Genomic DNA, 13,400 nt, shown 5'->3' with positions numbered 1-13,400 from the left:
ATATTGATATTAAAGTAAATATTTAAATTAAAAATGTTTATAATGAAAGGGGGAGAGAATCAGTAAGAATTCCTTACCAATTAAATCTTACAAGTCAAAATTACTTGGAGTTTATTCCTTCAAATTAAAATACATTGATTGTAAAAGGGGGAATTTATTATCTGGACACAATTCACACTAATAGCATATCAACCGAAATATTGAGTACTTGCGTACTAAGTTTTTTTTTAGTACAACATAAATATTTAATCCGTTGATCAACCAACTTAATGGTTAAAAAACGTACTAAGCATAGATATATTTGTAGATGGTTAAGCTCTAATACACAAACGGTTCCCATATAATATGTATATTAAAGTAAAGCCTTATATTAGGGTTAATAAATGTATAATTGGGTTATAATACTGACATAGACTAAAAGTTCTATAGTTTGACCGTCGCTGTAGGGTTCCTTTTCCTTCCGCCCAGGGAACCTCGTGTAAGCCAACACTCGGTAGCGCTCTCTTTCGCCCCAGAAGCAGCCGTCTCCTTCTTTTAGCCCCTTGAAGAACCAGTATCGTTCTGCCCGTCTTGCCTCTTTCGCCGTCTTGGGCTTACTTACTTGGCTGTCTATTATTAACTCGGCTGTTTGGCCGCTCGGCCTGCTCTTCTTTTATGGCCCGGTCCGACTTGGCCTGGCCATAACCATGACTTGGCCCGTCTTGGGCTTCAGCTTCGAGCTTTGGCTTTGGCTCTTTGAGGTCAACAAACAGCTGGGAAAACGGCGCGTCAAAGTGTATGTTGTTTTTTTCTCTCGTATTTTTTGTGGTCTGCTGCTGAAGTCATGCGTACCACCGCGCCCGCACCCGCCCGCTTTCCTCCCGGCTTTCCTACCGGCAATCGGAAACCAGTTTCTTGTCTCACCGCCAGTCACTCAGCCAAAAATTAAGTTTCTCAGCTCATGTCCGACCTGAGCCGGCATTTTCTCGTTTGTAAGTTTGGTTCGCACGTTTTTTTATTTTTCCATCTGTTTTTTGTATTTTTTAGCCTTTGTTTCTCACACAAAATGCTTCCGCTCGGCTTGTTAGAGGTCTATTGAAAAATCTTGCTCAAGTGGCATATCATATTTTGGTATCGACGACGAAGAACTTGAAAAATGGTTTTCGAAAACGGATGTCTGCGTGTTTTTCTGTTTCGCATTTTTTGGTCTTTAAATATAACTCTTGTGGGCACTGAAAATGATTTTGTGATGTATAGTGGATGATTTCTGCTCCTGCTCGAGAGAGCTTTAACCCCTCTGCGCCCGCCTGTGCGGCATTTCGCACACGAAATGAATTTCAATTTGTTTTATTTCGATCCGCATGTGCACACATTCAGCTCGCTGCGATACAGATAAAGATATATTTGCTCGGTACATAACCTTATGTTTGGGGTAGTCAGAAGTACACAGGGATATTTGTGTGTAAAACATAAAAGTGTGCCTTTCCTATAATTCTCAAGGTATTTTGTTTAAAATAAACAAAAATAGCAGAACAGATTTAAACAAATATATTTGATATCAAATTACAAAACGTAGATTTTATGATAAACCATATTAAATTCAATTTTTTTTTGAATATTTTGGGTTTAAAATTTGAAAATTGTTTAAACTAGAATTTTTATATCATTATATTAGAAGTTGGTAATAACATACAAGTAGTAACTAAAATAGTTTCATTACCATATTAAAAAATGTCCATTGAAAAGCTTATATTACTATTTTTATATTTATTTTTATAATTTTAAATGGAAGTTACAGATTGCTTTTGTGCCCCAAGTGTATTTCGATTTCGGCTTTCCAATATTTTGACTGATTGTATTGTATTTTTTATATACACGAATGTATCTGGGATTGGGATTCGGATTCGGATTCGGATTCGGCTGCGGAATGGAGCTGGGACTGTTGGGCCCCAGTTTGCCGGCCTGCCCGGCAGTTTGATACGGTGACAGTCGAAGAATACAATTAACATAATTTACTTACAAAGACATGCAAACACACAACACTCGCACACACATAAATTGGTGCCGAAAAAACAGAATACCCATCACGACATTGCCATCAGTTTGTAAGTTTGGCAAATTTGGCAAATCGTCTTTGGTCGGGTGCCATTTCAACGGTCTTGGGAGGTGGGGTGATGGCCCCTTTGTAGGTGTCGCTTCTTATATATATATATACACGTCTACATATACCTCATTGCGAAATCGATTTCGATTATAGGGTTCGCTCGGCACTTTAGATTCGGTTTGGTTTGGTTTGATTTCGTTTAGTAGTTGGTTTGTTCTCATGCCGTCTACAAAGTTTCCTATGTAGTTTTTTTCCAGGGTCCCAAATTGCAGCTGTCTTGTGGGAAACTCTGCGAAAACGATAAGCGCATAAGTTGCCAGCCAACGATATCGACGGACCGAAAGAAAAGTCCGCTGCGGCGCCCTCATATCTTTGCTTCCTCGCCATACTATATGTTTTACTATACATACATCCATATATTCGCATCGTACAGGCATAAATATTTCATTGGCTGGCCTGGCCCTGTTATCGCTTTTGTAAAATCATTCCGAAAAAGTTCCAATCACTTTTATTTTTATTTACTTTCAAAAACCCACCAGAGAAGGAAGAAAGTTTTACCGAAAGAGGGCTTTAAATTGATATGTATGTCTCTGTGTTTGTTTATGTATTTATGCATGTGCTTTTGCTATAAAAAACACAATTTGCATTGCAAAAAGCTAAACAAAAAATGGGGGTGCAGTAGGTGGTTGAGGGGGTGAGATCGGGGCTTCAAGTGGAAGTTTTTTTCTGGCTCTGATAGCGTCCAGTTAGTTATATTTTACATTTTATGCATATCTAAGTTGGAATACAGTGTGTCTGGAGAGTATAAATCGAATTTTAAATGTTGTACAAGTTTGGTTATTACAAATACACATTTTCAAAGCATAAGGAAGTTTAGGGATGTGAAGCAACTCATTTTTGGTTCTGGTTTGAGAACCAGTTCGTCGATAAGCGGCAAACAGGGTTCAAGTTCAAACAAGAAATAAAAAAATTTTTTTTTTTGAATTTTTTAAATTAAATTGTTATTATTTTTCATTGATTTTTATTCATATAAAAACAAAAATGAAATGTTTGTCAACTAGTAGAAAAAAAGATGGCGTTACCTTTTACGAAACAAAAATAATTTTATAAGAAATGGTTCCGGTTCGGTTCAAGTTCGCTGGTTCGGTTCGCTTTTAAAAGTATCTGAACCATATTCTAACACTTTATTCCTACTTTCTGATCCTGAAAGCCCATTCACTTTCCACTGTTTCTGGTCCAATAACTATCCTAAACCTTTGATACGTACTGTATGGTCCAGAGCATATATATTCCCCCCTATGTACGTATTTTGTAGCTGGGGTCCCCTTACAAAAACGTACCTACATAGTTAGGAGACAAATCTCATGTATCCCCAGCCCAGCCGAAAAAAAGGCCGCACACACTCTGAAAAACTGTCGCTATCACTGCCTTGAAATCTGCATAAATGATGATGATTTTTGCGTGGTGAGCTGAGGCTTCTTCTTTTGGCTTTCGTCATCCCAAGTTTTGCATACTTCCATACATACATACCCGCCATATAGAGATGTACAGACATCCCATGCCCAGGGATGCCCAGGGGAGAACTTCAGTTTGGGCTTGGGCTTTGGGTTTTGAAATTGAAATTTTTGGTAATTTCTTCTTTTTTTTCTTGTACTTCTGCGTCTGAAGACGGCAAAGTTTTTGATTTGTGCATAAACAGTCGACCGACGGTCTATATACATATGTTATATATCTTCCTATATAGATATCTACGGCTGTGTGTATGCATAATCTGTATTAAGTTTGCTTTATGAAATTTCTTTGAACTGAGTTGTGGGATTATATACAGTCGTACATGTGCATGGTATGTAGTTCTGTTTCTGTTTCTGTTTCTGTTTCTGTTTAGACTGTCCAGGCCAAAGGCATGAAACCATAAAAATGGCAAATTAACCGTGTATTTTCACAGCGAGTGTGTGGTGTGCCAGTGTGTGTTGGGTGTTCCGATGTGTGTGTGTAAGGGCTGGCGAAACCTTTGCCCGAGAGAAGCCACAAGCAAAACTCTGGCTCGCTGTAGCATATGTACATATATACAAATATATGTTTTTGCACTAGGGTGGCCCACTAAATATGTAACAAATAAAAAATGTATATTTTTTTCTTTAGAAATTCTTGAATTTTTTGTTTAAGATTCTTGAAGTAAAAGCGTTCCCGAAGAAAAGAACATTTGTATTGCGGAGAAGTAGTTTTAAAGTGATTTCATTAACCATCTTAAAGCATGTTTGACGATTTCCTTACAAAAATCTCCAAACCTTGTCCATTTTATGGGTTTTGTAATAAAAGACCACACTACGTATGAGCAATGTTTTCTTAAACCATCTTTTGAACTAAAAAACTACCTTTTTCTTTCAGTTTCCGAGTTTAATGCTTTCAGTTTTGAGTAATATGATATGATAGCATATGATAAAAGTAAAATTCCAAATAATAAATTACCAAAATGTTGTATAATTATTATTACATTTTATGAACACTATTTTTTAGAGTAGTCATTTCTTATAGGTCATATTTTTTTCTAAGTAAATACAATTTTTTTTAAATTATTTCCCTGAATGACGGACCACCCTAGGGTGCATATATCCAAGCTGGGAATCGGCACGTTTCGAGGTCCGTCCAAGTCCAATCAAGCAGACTCGCTGAGTGACTGACTGCCAGCGTCGTCGTCGTCGTCACCGTCATCGTCGTGGTCTCCTCCGCAGCCTGAGTCTGGGGACGCCCCAACGGCATGTTGTGTTCAATAAGGGACCCCCCTTTGGATCCCTACCGCCCAGCAACCCACTGGCTTTTTTTCCAGAGTTCAGCTGAGCTGAGCTCTCCACAACGACGACGACGACGACGACGACGACTGCCTTCAATCAGCAAAGGCAACGTTGGCGACGACTCGGGGCAGCCAGCAATTTATCCAGCCATGCATATTAAGCCTCACGATTTGTATTTGTGTTTTGGCCTCACCAGTATATCGGAGCGTACACTGTGTGTGTGTGAGTCGGCCAGAAGGTGGAACCTATCTGACATCGCAATCCTCGATCCCATCCCCATCCCAGATGGCTGCTTATTGCCCTTTCCCCCGACGAGTACGAGTACGAGTACGAGTTCAATTTCAGTTTAGGTCCGCTTGGATTCGATTTTATAAGTTTTCAATTTCAGCTGCAAGCTTTATTTCCCCTCCATCCAACCCAATAAATATGCCTTTTTCTGACCAAATGACCGACACTTCCTGTTCGAATCGCTTGTCTGCCGCTGCTCCTCTTATGCCTCTTATGCCTAAGCTATTGTTTGCAGTTTGCCGATTTGTATCTGGATAATTCTACATTTTGCAATTGGGGTTACATACGTTCTGAGTGGGTTCAATGGGCATGGGAAAAAGTTTTAATAAATATTTGGGAGGTCTAGAAATATCACCTTATTGAAGGTGAAGATACTAAATAAATCTTTAAGATAGATCATTATATTGCATCTTATAAGGTAATACTTAAACTCGTTTCCCTGCCAGCTGTTGAGATTGTTTGATCTGTCCTCGATTTTGCGCTTCCTGTCTGCCAATTTTGGATCCAACAAAGGTAGCCCCAACATATCCCCATCGTTTACTTTGTGGTACACAAATATAAGCCCCCGATAAACGCTTATTTTTGGGTCTCCAGTCGAGAGTTGGTCCGTTATTCCACCTGATTTTCGAGCGTATCCCACGCAACGGGTGTGCAAAAAGATACAAGTGCATATGGTAGCAGCTGCCGGGTGTCCGTTCAACAGCTGCTTAGCATGCTTGGTGCTGTCTCTTTCGCATGCCAAACACCCCTCTCTTTCTCTTCCCCTATGGCGGTCTCTTTTCTTTGATTGTTTGGTTCAGGACTGAGTGCGTTTTGGTAAGCCACCGGCACTTGTGCATCTTCCTATGATACCCTTTCTTTAGGTTTAGGTATTATAGTAGATAGTAAAATGGAATTTAAGTGAAATTTAAAAAAAAAATAATTTTTTATAAATGGAGGGTTAGGTACAGTAAAGATTATATTATTTCTATAAATGAGAAATATTAAATGTTGTTAGAAATAATCATCTGCTTATGATACTCTTTCCTACGGTTTATATATTAAAGTACATAGTAAATTGGAAATTAGGTGGATATACATTTTTATAAAAAGAGGATAGGGTACAGTAAAGATTATATTATTTCTATAAATGAGGAATATTAAATTTTGTTAGAATTAATCATCTTATGATACTTTTTCCTAAGTTTTATATATTAAAGTTCATAGTAAAGTAGAATTTAAGTGAAAATACATTTTTATAAGAAGATGCAGTAAAGATTATATTATATCTTAAAATAAAATCTTAAATATTTAATATCAGATTTATGTTTTTAAGATCTAATAACATAGAACCATTAAATCTAAGGACTACTTTGTAAGACTGCTTTACATATAAGATCATAAATAAGTTGAAATTCTGATAAGTTTATTTCAGAAAAAAGGGTATTCGGTTTTGTTTGTTAAGATTTCCTTTAAGCCAGCTCACATGTTATTCAAGCTCGGGGAACCCCTCTTTGAGTCCTTGTCTTGCGGGCCCTACTTCCTGCTCCCCACTTGGCTGCTTTTCCTGCTTTTTCCGTCTGAGACGACGACGTCGACTTATTGTGCCACGTTTTTCTATGTTTTCCAGCTCCTCGCCTTTTGGTTGCTTTCCTCCTTTTTTCGCGTAGACAGGGCTATAAAAATGCTGCTGCTGCTGCGTCTGTTTGTCTGACGCGTTCTTGCGTCACACCTTGCGCCCCCTCCCCTAGAACCCCCCCACTAGAGCCCCTTCCCGACCATCCTCATCATATATATATGTATTTTACTGACTCTACTCTCCCACACGTTATTTGTTTTGTGTCTGCCTTTGCGTCTCTCCTTTTCGCTTTGGCATTTTTATTATTATTATTTTTCGCGTAATTCTCTGTTTTGCTCTGCAGTTTCTTTGGAAAAATTCAACTTTTACTTATTTATTTTTTGTTTTCCTTTATTTGCCTTCTTCATCTTTTTCTTCTATGCCCTCGTGTGTGTGTGTGTTAAGTATTTTTATGATTATTTTTTGTTACTTTGCTCCCTTGTTTTGCTCGTGAAATTTAGCATTTACTTTGCTTTGCCCCCTTTTCGTTCTGGGTCTATCAATTTATGTTATTTTTTGTTTATTTTGTTTTTCCTCTCCTTTTGCTGGCTTGTTCCTCCATTTCAATATCAAAAGTTAAGCACACACATTGGGCGTGAGTGAGAGGGAGTGATGTGGGGGAAAGGAGGCAGACAGCGAGGGCTAGAAGTTCATTCATACATTTTCACGCTTTTTGTTACGCGGAGTGAATGTGTGTGCGTGCGTGTGTTTGTGAGAGGGGTTATAACCTAAAATTGCATTTTCCCCCCTTTTGCTCGCATTTGTTTTATTTGATTTTTATGGCGCTTTTCAAGGTTTCCTCCGCATTTCTTTTTATGATTGAAGGTCGTCTAGTGGCTTGATTTTTCCTCTTTTAGCTTTGTCTTATTTTCCCTTAAGATACCGCAGTGCTACTTCTGCTTTTACTTGTCACTATGAAATTTTGGGGAACGTTTTTTGGAATATCTTATGAAAAACAAAAGTAAAAAAGTATGTGTTTCAGGTGTTCAGTTTAAAGTTAACTATACTCGTTTATACTTTTATTTTTTATACAATAATATTACATTCCATACAGATTTTCAACTGAAATAGTGTTTGAGAAGTTAAATTATGATATTTCGTATCAATAAAATTCCAAACTTGTTTAGAAATTCGAAGTTATTTCTATTATAATACTAATAATTTGACAAAAAACTTTCCAAAATGCAGGACCAATTAAAAGAGCTGAAAATGTACCATGTAATTTTGGGTATTATATAGTACATAGGTCTCATTTTTTACCTTTGTTAATTGGCTATGAAAATACCTTCTGCACGCGCACACACACCATCGAGTGAAACCCAAAAGTCGCGTCGCATGCAAAACTCATTAATATGCGTTGGTTACTGTTGTTGCCTGCCGGTTTTATAACTTTGGCGTACACCTTACCCAAGTCGGGCAACAAAAACAATATAATGGAGCCATAATAAGAGCCCAGCGAAACGTCGAAAAAAGTTCAATAAACTTTTGCAGCTAGCGAATATTTGATTTTGTTGCTTTTTCTCTGCTTTATAAGTATATTTGTACATACGTATATATATACTTTTTGGTCTTCCGTCTCTTTTGAACACCTTTGGATTGGTACGTGTATCTCAATCAGCAATTTTGTAATTTACTTGCTTACCAATTTGCTTTCATTTCACCCCATCTACTGGATTTTCTCTGAATGAAGTTCTTCACAATCAAAGCAAAAAATGTGAACTGAATTCTAGTTGAGTTTTAATGCGACTAAGCTGTTTCTCCATAAGATATGGGAAGTTTTCAAGTTCTACTCTCGTTCTGGTTAATATTTTATTTGATATTAAGCGTGGTATGTGTTTCAACAACAATTTTCTGTAACTTCCTGTACTCAATTGCCAGCAGCGGAGCTCATTGTGTTGAAAATGAATATATATACACATAAGTATCTTTGTATCTTTGTATCTATCGCTAACTGGGCAATTAGTTGGTGTTGTTAACGTTGCGATGGCTCGACTCCATTTTGTTTTCTTATTGATGATCAAGCAAAACTCAGCCATCGGAGCAACTGGTTTGGTTCCGCTTTCGAAAAGTTTCCCCTTCCTTGTCTTCTTCAGCGTCTGAAACTCCCCCTCGACTCGCCTCGGCTTTCAATGGAGGTATTCTGAAAATCACATAATTAATTTGTGAATTTTGCTAATTCATCTGCTTTGGCCTTACTATCTAAAAAAACAAATTTTAAATTTTTATCAAACTAATTATGCATTTCAACTAATTTGCAAATTTTCTCTTTTCTTCTGTCTCGTTGCAGGTAAATATCGAACGCTGTAGAAATTGGCAACTTGAGGCCACGACTCTTAATCAGAAATTACCTGTTAGTGAGTGCCCACTGTTTTTCTTGCCGCTGGTTTTAAATCAAAATGCCAAAAGAGTAATCAGTGGGGCTCCCAAGATTAGAAATTGATTTGTGGTTCACTGAATTTATTATGTTTTTATTTTCGGTTAAAAAGAAAACAAGAAAGGGTTAAGCTTAGGTTAAGAAAATTAACGAGGGGAGAGCATTTGTTACTTTCATAAATACTTTTTTGACTGGCTGTTTTAAACCAATTATTATTTATGACAAAAATCCTCGTTAAATATAAGATTTCAAAATGATTATAAAATGCTAGCCGCCATATGATACCTACTTAAATTTAGATTTATTTTAGTAGTTATAAACTCATTAAAAAGAATCCAAAGTTAAAAATTGTTTCTTTCATTTTTAAAATCAAAAATTAGATTATGATGACTACGCAAGTGCAATATTATTATATATTGAAAATTTGTCAATGCCAACACTTTTAATATTGATAGAAAAATTTAAACAATTTTTTTTAGAATCATACTCTACAAGCAATTGAATATTTAAGAAAAGTATCTGTCTTTAATGACTTCATCTTATGCATACCCTTCATTGGAAACGTGTTAAAACTCGAATCCTCGGTTGATTTCTCTATGTAGTACCACCATCTGTGGGATTATGTAGATTTTTCTGCCGCACGTCAGTGGCTCATTTGCATGCAATTATTTTGCTTTTCTCCGCCAAAGGAAAAAACTTCAAACCTAGTGGGTGGTGGGCGCTTATCATCGCGGATATAGACAAATTGTGACATGTACTTCAGTTTCAGTTTCAGTTACAATTGATGCCTTTTCGCCTTGTAATTTCCCATTCATCTTGAATGGGCATTTAATCAAGCTGTGAATTCGACCCACCCAAACTTCAATGACAAATGCATGCGACCATAAAGAAAATGTAGGAAAGAAATAATCAAGTCGAAGATAAGGATGATAGAAGATACAAAAAAAAAAAAAAAACAGGAATAAAAAAATGGTAAATGAAATGAAATTACTGCACAGCAAAATGGGATGTGGAAAGGGCTGTGTTGGGCATCGAGGGGGAAAAATGCAAATGCTGAAATTTTAAACCCTTGAATGGGCCCGCCATTGTCTTTGATAGTCGGCGGGAAACCCGGGAAAGCGGCGGTCCACGGGGTGTGGAACAAATACTCGGGATGGGGGTAGCATCCTGGGTTGCCCATTTGCCAACTGGGCTGTAAGTAAGCGCATTTTTCCCGATTTTTTTTTGCTTTCAGCCTCTGCTGTTGTTTTTGTTGCTGCTGCCCTTCCTTCCGCTCATTTGTCTCTGCATGAAAATGCCCGCGATTTTCTCCTTTCTATGTGTATGTGTAATCCTTTTTTTTCCATTTTTTTGGTTGTGCTTTTAATTGTATTTAGTTACATTAGTAATTATTGATTTTTCCACAGCTTGGGCTTGTAGCTAGGATCGTTGGGTGGGTACTGTACTTCGTGTCTAATGGCAGGAAGTGTTTAAGGTACGTCCAAATTGTCTGATGAAAATAAGTGGGTGGTAGGATAATATGTACAAATACCTAGGTTTTTAAATGGAGCATGAGACAATCAAATTATATGTTGAATATAATATGTTATATGTTGAAATAGAATAAATAAAAAATAACAATTACTTTGCTTATCTCTTTTTGTAGATAATTTACAAATTTCATTAATTTTGAAAAATTTCAAATTGGAATTCATTCTGATTATCAATACCCAACTAAATGTCGAAAATTGTTTAAATCGGGTAACTTAATTAAAATTTATAGGCAAATAAAGTGCAATTTAGAAAACAGCCGACTTGCTGCATGTATATCTACATCTCCCTCGCACTCCCTTATTTCTTGTTTCTTTTTTGTCGTAGTATAGTTTTATTTAAGAATAATTTGATAAATTTAATAAGATTTGGGAACTTAACGAATTGAAATATGTAATGAGTGTGTGTAATGATGAAATATACATCTTTAAAGAATTACAATACATACAAAATATATATTTAAAAGATACAATGTTATTTAAAAAACGCTACAATGCAAGGTTATTGTAATTGCGATAACATTTGCATAAAAGTCTAGATATATATTCAAATATTGAACTTAAAAGAAGGTAAAATGGCTTCTTTGTGAACTTTTCAATAACGAACAGAGGGACATCTTAATATCGTGCTATTAATTAAGGCCCTGAAAGTGTCGTCTCCCCTGTATTTATGGCCACATCGTTGCCCCACGAACGTGCTCCATTTATGGTTTAGACAGATTTGGCTTCTTTGATCAGGGTTTTTGCATTTCACCCTCACAACCAGCTTTCCTTCCCGTGCGATTCTTGTTCACTAACCATTTGAAGCCATTTTTTTTTTGCAGTTCACGTGCTTGTTACTCTGGTTGTCAGCCGGTCTCGCTTTTCAATTATGCCCGACTGGTCCTGGTCCCCAGTTTTTTTGTACCCCCAGAGAGCTGAGCTCAAGCGAACCGAACTCAACTAGCCATTGTGCCATTTAAGCTATATATCACTCATACGCAGCATTGGCGCTTTATTTTCATGCACTAATTGCGTTAGAATTTCAATAGGAAAGGCGGAGATATAGCCAAGCAACCTCCCTTTTCTCCGAGCTGTGCTCCTCTCTCTTTGATTTGACTTTGGCACATGAAGAGTTTTTAATTGGAATTTGCAGTGGGAGATTATCAAAACCAGGCGATGGGGCAGTGATTTTTCTTTGCTCTTCTCCTTTGATTTTTCCAGGATTTCGATTTTTTTTTTGGGGTAGCAACTCTTGGATACATACGTATATATACCTGCCCAATGCCAATTTTTTCCTTCAACTTGCCTGCCAAGACTTCTTTGCCACGCAGCCTTTTTTCCAGGGGTTTTGCACGGATGTGTGTGTGTGTGTTTTGCTTTACATAAGACCCGGACAGTCCGGAGAAGTCCGAGGTTCGAGGTCCGTAGACCGAAGTCCGGAGTCCCTAGTCCAAAGTCCGGGTGTGCCCTCACGGCCATTAGAGAGCTCTGTGCTCTGTCGTTGTCGTAATTAAAAACAAGGAAAATTCTGCACAGAGAGAAAAAAACTGTGCCAAGGAGGTGGCCAGCGGATCGGTCTTTGGGATTGGGTTCGAGCCCGGGCCTGGGTCGCCTTCGGTTTCTTGGCGTCGCTCTGCTGGCTCACCTTCCAACCCTTTTTCCCGCAATTTATTTAAATTTTCCGTGCCGCACTCTCTTTGGCTCCCTCTTAATTTCCTCAGCCCTTTTCTTTTGTACTTGTTGTTTTTAATAAAGTGCGCTGGAAAAGAAAGCAAAAACAAAAAGGTCCAGGAAAAAAGTTGCGTAAATTTTGTTATGTACTTTTTGTCTTGCTTAAATAAATAAGTATAGGGGTAGCGGGGTAGAGGTTCGAGTCTTCTTGGCGTTGATGAGCAGAGCGACCACAGCGGCCTCCATCTGACCCGCCCACCCACTCATATATAGCCGAGCAATCATGCATCCTTTCCGCTGCACCCCATCCTCTTGGCCTGTAGTTCCGTTTCCGGCGCCTGCCATTTGCATCCACAGCTCGCCAGCAAAAAAACGAAGAAAAAATTCTTTCATTTATTCGAAGGATTCTTCATCTCCTCCACCATCCCGACCCATCTCTTTGTGATTTCTTTTTTTTCTCCTGTCGAAGAAGAAAAGATTTTTTTTCCTCTTTTTTTAAAAAAACACACACAAACTGGACGACGACGTCGACGGATTGGGCAGCATTTCTTTGCGGCTTGAGCGAACCGAAAGAACGGGTACACAAATTTCAACCTACTCAATTTTTGCCTTAATTTCTTTTCTGTTACGCCAGGAGACCTCGGGCCACCGGAACCCCCCTCCCCGTCCCAGTAGCCGTACCCGAACCCATGCCCATCTTCCCAAATCCTCCCCAGCTTCAACCCGCCTCCATCTCCATCCCCTCTTTTGCAAAAGGCGGTAATAAGAATTTTTTCTTCGCTGCCGGAGTGTGCGTGAGCCGTAGTGTTTTTTCCGTATTTTTAATTTAAAATGCGAGGCATGGAAAAAAATATATATATGTAGGCGGAGGAGGAGGGCTTTTGCGCACTGCTTAAAAGAAAAACTTCTGAAGTAAATATTTGTCTGTCCAATTGCTGCGGCGACTGCCAACTGCAGCGGATTGGGTTTGGGAAAAGTGGGGGCGGGGGTTTGGAAATGAGGGTGGCAGTGGGTGGTATAGGGTTTTGGGTTTTGGGTGTGTGGGCGTTGTCGTTGGCGATGGCGAAAGTGTTGTTGCCGGACG

At 38.2% G+C, this 13,400-nt stretch overlaps 1 protein-coding gene across 2 annotated transcripts in view; it reads left to right on the top strand.

Moving 5' to 3' along the window:
• Positions 1 to 13,400, top strand: part of LOC108036342 (broad-complex core protein isoforms 1/2/3/4/5) — a 56,186-nt gene that overhangs the window by 34,557 nt on the left and 8,229 nt on the right. The window lies entirely within an intron of this gene.

The sequence above is a fragment of the Drosophila biarmipes genome, chromosome 2R (genome assembly GCF_025231255.1).
Source record: "Drosophila biarmipes strain raj3 chromosome 2R, RU_DBia_V1.1, whole genome shotgun sequence".
In the NCBI taxonomy this organism is placed as follows: Eukaryota; Metazoa; Arthropoda; class Insecta; order Diptera; family Drosophilidae; genus Drosophila; species Drosophila biarmipes.
The sequence above is the reverse complement of the archived record's forward strand: the minus strand, read 5'-3'. Positions and strand labels throughout refer to the sequence as shown.